Source organism: Theobroma cacao, chromosome 7 (assembly GCF_000208745.1).
Source record: "Theobroma cacao cultivar B97-61/B2 chromosome 7, Criollo_cocoa_genome_V2, whole genome shotgun sequence".
Lineage (NCBI taxonomy): Eukaryota > Viridiplantae > Streptophyta > Magnoliopsida > Malvales > Malvaceae > Theobroma > Theobroma cacao.
The window spans coordinates 13,420,307-13,426,208 of record NC_030856.1 but is presented as its reverse complement, the minus strand read 5'-3'; the positions used below and the strand labels follow the sequence as shown (position 1 = coordinate 13,426,208).

At 31.5% G+C, this 5,902-nt stretch overlaps 1 long non-coding RNA gene across 1 annotated transcript; it reads left to right on the top strand.

Moving 5' to 3' along the window:
• On the top strand, window positions 4,094-5,258 carry LOC108662914. The gene is made up of 3 exons (XR_001928774.1): window positions 4,094-4,135; window positions 4,795-4,868; window positions 5,226-5,258. It is a non-coding gene; the product is annotated as an uncharacterized LOC108662914 (long non-coding RNA).

The window sequence follows — 5,902 nt, the reverse complement described above, 5'->3', positions numbered from 1 at the left end:
TAGCAAAACTCTTTTTAAGTTCTTGGGTTTTAGTTGAAAGTGGAAGACCCTTGACCTCAAATGCCTCTTGTATTCCACCACTTTTGATTTTCCCTGCGTTTTAGACAGTTCCTTTTCCTTTTGTAAATGCAATATTCCATACCATCAAATTAGCAATAAACACTAAGTTACTACTTTAATAATCCCAACACCTCCCCCCCCCCCCAACAGCTTTTGTTATTTTATTTTAGTTTCTTATTCAAGAAAAGTTGCAGCAACGACTTGGTTTTCTTCTTACTCTCTTTTTTTTATTCTTATTTTCTTTTATTCATATAACAATAGACCCAAACATCTTTTGATTTATCGAACCATTGGCTTCACTTTTTCTTTTCTTCTTTTTTTATTGAAAGAATTATTTAACAACTAATAATATCTCACTCCAAAATCTTAACTTATGAAAACACGATATATGAAAATTGATGAAGATTTTTTCTTTTTGTTGTTACTAATTTTTTTATTCAAATCCTTAGTGGAAGACGTTAAGGACCCAAACATCTTTTGCCTTATGAAACTATTGGCCTTACCTTTTCTTTCCTTCCTGTTTTGAAATTGTAAACTTTGCGATGCGCTGGACATGTTCAAACACCACTTTCCCTCTCAGTTAAAAGTACTTTAGAACAAAAATATTAATGTTTACTGAGGTATTGCTCCTTTTTCTTCTTTTCCAGACTCTTTCACAAAGAATTGAATGAGGAAGAAAAAAAATAGGGATTCGTGTTTGTGATCATAATCATAATAATGTTCATGAGGTATTCTCTGTTAAAAGAAATTCTGATTAATGTAAAATTAGCTTCGTGTTTGTGATATTAATCATAATAATGTCTTCTTTGTAAGATTTCAAGATATTGAATCTTTATAGACAAGTTGAAAATAGAGAAAAGATCACCGAATTTCTTTTGAATTGCTTTAACGAAATATAAATTTTTCTTAAACAAAATTTATCATTATTCAAAAGGCAAATTAAGTTCACACCTTTCATTTTGTTCTTATCCTTCTACGTAAATGAGACTAGGAGCCATTGATGCACTTTTGAATTATTGATCCCTTTATTTTTTTTCATTTTTTTAATTATTTTTGTGCATTTATTTCTTTTCCCCTCTACGTTAAAAGAAACTTAGGAATATAAGAAAATGAAGGTCTACTGTGGTATTGCACCTTTTTAATTTCTTCTTTTGGAGACTCTCTTACAAAGAAATGAATGGGGACAAATCGAACATACAATTACTAAAAATGATTATTAGCAAAGCTATTTTTTTTTTAAATCTGGAGATAACTCACGTTATTATGGATATCTCTATCTCCACTACTCAACTGCTTTTACTTTATAGTAGTTGGACAGCATGGCCTTTATCTTTATTAACTAGTGACCGTATTCTCAACGCATAAGTATTTTGTCTAATTCTCTCTCAAATGCTCCTCAAACGACCCATGTTGGCTTTCCAGAAAGAGTTATGGCAAGAGGATGGGACTTACGAGGACATTCTTGTACTCAATGAACCCCTCCAGAAAACAAAGAACAAGAACAGCAACATAGCAAACCAAAACATAGGACCGGGCACAAAGGAACAGAGCAAGAGAAAAAAAAAATCAAAGAACCCTGTACAGATCCACCAGTAAAACCAGCATACAAAATTCACTGGAAAAACCGAAGGGACGGTCGAACCCTACAAAGGTAGCCAACTGAAGGTGACAGAACAATCAGAACAGAAGACAGACTATCGTAACGTACAGGTTTGGGAACCTGACCATTAGACGCGGAAAAAAACTAGAGAGTCACCACCAATCTTTTTTTTATCTAGGTGCAATTGGCCGCCTATTAAATTTGTTAAATTTGATGGAGTTCTAAATCGACTTTAGATCCATCTAAAGAACAACCTACTAGTTTATATATTTTGTTTAGAGTTGGATTCGGGAGTACGGTTACACACGAAGAAGGATTAGCACTCCCGTGACGCCCGTTCTACGAACAGTACCACTTAATCATATGTTATCTTATTAAACTTAACTTTTTTATTTCATTCTTATGTTTCCCCAATCTTTATCTATTTAGTTTATCTTTTACTTTATTTACAAATTAAAATATTTTATTCAGTTTTACGAGTTTGGTGTACACATGATGCAATCATGAAATGCATGGTAGAGAAAAATCGAATAATTCCAAACGAAAACCTTTTATTAAGGATATTTTCCAAATTCGCCTATCATACTGGTGGCACCTGAAGATATTCTCTCATTTAGGGAATTATCCGAAAAACTCACATTCGCAAGTTTAATGAATAAATCTCATCATCACGGTAGTCGTTTGCGTTTAAAAAAATATTTTTCATGAATGCAAACCCATTATGAGCGAAAGCTTTTTGTTAAAGATATTTCTCTGAGCCCTCCCAACATACTGGTGGGATTGAGAGATATCTTTTCAATTAGGGAATTTTTGAAGAAACTCGGTTTTTCATGTTCTCTCGAAAAATCTCATCATTGGAGCTTACACTCGTGTATATAAAATATCTACATGCCATGACATTTAACGATACAATAATGATGCGTGATGGACTCATAAATTCTAATATTTGTTTTTTTTTCTTTAAAAATTTTACTACTTTTCTTTGTATACATATATATCATGAACAAATATTTTATATTTACTTATTGTTCTTATATAACCATTTTTATTTCATTATGTATTTTTGCTGTGTAAATACTTATTTATTTTACTTTATAAACTTCCCTAAAAATCATATTTTTAACCAAATATTTTATTTCATAATAATTATTATTTATGTATATTTTTTTACCAAACTTCTTTCCCATTTTTTATTAACCTAACCTATCTTCTTTTTGGCTAACTATGATTTTCTTTTACCTTCTTATAATTTTTTTTTTTTGTGATTATATGTATAGATATTCGCCTTTATATTTAAGCCATATTCATCACTATGGTGAATTTATTATTATTTTTTAAAAATTTTGATTTTTTAATTATTTACAATCATGAATTTCATTGTTTTATATAATCCTATATTCTTTTATAACTTCATATATATATAGTTTATCCAATCTTTTTTGTATTCATTATTATTATTATCACATTTTTTGTTATCATCACTTCCTTATTTCTTTTTGTTCATATATTTTGACTAATTGGTAATTAAGTATATATAATTTTTATTTATTTAAAATTAGAAACATCAGACTTCAAAATTAAAACCCTCCCATCGTACTGGTGGGGTTTTAATCAAAATCCCTAACCTAAGGAAATTCATTCAAAATTGCGACTTCTTGTGTTCCGAAAGAACATTCCATCATCGGCCAATCCCGGAATGACCCTTCTGTTTTTATATTATGATTAGGTGTCAAACCTTGTTTTTTGAAATAATTATAACATCATTTACATGCTCGATAGAATGTTTGTATATTTAGGAAGTTCGAGAAATCGTTAAATGATGATATTGCCCCTAATGGTATCATTGAGTCGATTAAGCCTCGAACTAATTCAAATAGGAATTTTAAGGTGAAATTAAGAGTTTCACAGTTCAGGGATGACTCAAAATGGTAATTCGGAGTTCGAGGATCAATTCGGAGTCAAATCGAAATTTTCACTATATAGGGACAAAATCGTAATTTTTTCACTCGCGGATAAATTTTGAGATTTTGAGAGAATTTAAATCACATTTGACAAATTGGAGAATGGTATGAGTATAAGGGATGAAAAATATGTCTATGGGCAATTTTTCAGTTTTTGGGGCAAAAATGTAATTTTTCACTTTACGGGGATAAAAGTGTAATTTTTAAAAATTTACTCCACCAAAACTTTGGAAAAGTCTAGAAATTTCATGGAAGACATAGATAAGTGAAGAGGATTGAGTGGTAGAAAAAGAAGTCAAAAAGATGGCCAGAAAAAAATAAAATAATAAAATATTCAAAAGGTAAATAAAATAATAATATTTTATTAAGCCTATTAAAAGGCTTGAAAATTCCAGAATTCTTCATTTGGAGGGTCAGCTAAAACCAGCAGGAGAGAGAGAGAAATAAGAACAAACCCTAGAGTGAGAAAATTCAAAGAAAAAGTGTGATTTTTCAAGGAATCAAGTGTTTAAAGGTATGATTTTTCAAGCTTAGCTTAAGATTTATCCTTTCCATGCATTTCTCCTTATTTTCCATGGTTAAATTATGTGTTTTGATGATGGATTCAAATCTGATCATATGGGTTTAGAGAGAGAAAGTTGTTAGATTAATTTGATTTTGAACTATGTTAGTGTTTAGTGTTAGTTTAGCATGTTTATGAGTAAAACAACAAGAAAAATATTCATTTTCTCCATGAATTTCTCTAGGCCGAATCTAGCCAATGGTGTGTGAGGATGAGGTTGACTTTATTTTAAGAGAATTAGATGGAAAAATGATGAATTATGAGGTTGGAAATTAAATGGGAATTTTTGGTGCAAAAAAATTGAAATTTTTACCCACTAGGGGTAAAAGCGTAATTTGTGGTCCGAACTGATAAATTGGACCACATTCACAGTCATTGAGGTATTGTGGATATAATTGGATAATTGAAATTGAAATGGATGGAATTGGAGTTGAATTGGAGATTTTAGAAATTTACACCGTGTATAGGCGAGTTAGGTCGGACACTGTGATTAAGCGATTGTCCAAACATTTCACACCCTATCTAGTGCATACGCATGGATAAGAGCCTGAAATAATATATATTGATTTGACACAAATTATTGAATTTTTTGTGTCATGTATTGTGGATAGGTGGTGAGCTATCTGATACGGGTAAAAGACTACACCCGAGGACCGAGAATAGGAGTATATCTACTCCTATTACAGTGAGTAAACTTACTATCGTCTTAATTATCTAGAGTAGATTTATTTAATTGTGTGATTTTATGGAAAAATGGTTTAATTGGAAAATTATTGTGTTTTATGGGAAAATGAGATTTTATAAAATAATTTTATAAAATTTTTGAAAATTTAATAATGATTTCAAAAATAGAGTAATTGGAGACCTATACTATGATTGTGTTGTTTATCCATGATTTTACATTAAATGGCTTATGATAAATGTGGGTATGACTGGTTATTTTTATGATTTAAAGAATATGTGAACTGCTTTGATTTGCCTTGAATGTGTTAAGTGAGCCATGTCATACTATTGTGATTTTATTGGTTGGTGGATTATAAAGTGGGCACTGCAGTGACGGGGGTTCCGTGGGCTAGCCTAATTAGAGGGGCACGGTTCCCAATTATTGAGCTTACCTCGATTGGAGAGGCGCGTAGGATAACTCCCGAGGTAGGATTTGAGTACACTTCACGCTGGCCACCACGTGAAATTGGGACTCAGCCAACGCCAAGGAACGGCTGTGTTGTCAGAGGTGAAATGTGTTTGTGTGTGTGACAATAAACAGCCTTGGCGGTCTCGGTAAGATGCTTTCGCGAGGTATCCCCGAGAATGGATTTTTGGCAAGGGCCAAGTTTTTGAAAAGTGCATAAGCCATGTTGAGTAATTAGATGAAATCCAATTATTTATATGGGTTGAGATGAATTATTTTAATTGTCTCCTATTACTCGGCTTTAGATTATTTTGATGATGTTTGTCTACTCACTGGGATTTTATAATCTCACCCCTTCTTCCTATACATTTTTCAGGCTCAGAATAGGTAGTAAACTGTCAATTGCATCGAGAAGTAAATTTCGGAGTTGCATCCTAGAAAGCAAGGTTATAGACTTAAATCTTCTCAGTTTTTTGGGGGCCCACGTGTCATTGTAATTTAAATTGCATACTCCAGTTTTCTATATTACAGTATGTATAAATTTATTTTGTTTTTATGTACAAAAAATTAATTTTTTGATGTTTCAAAAA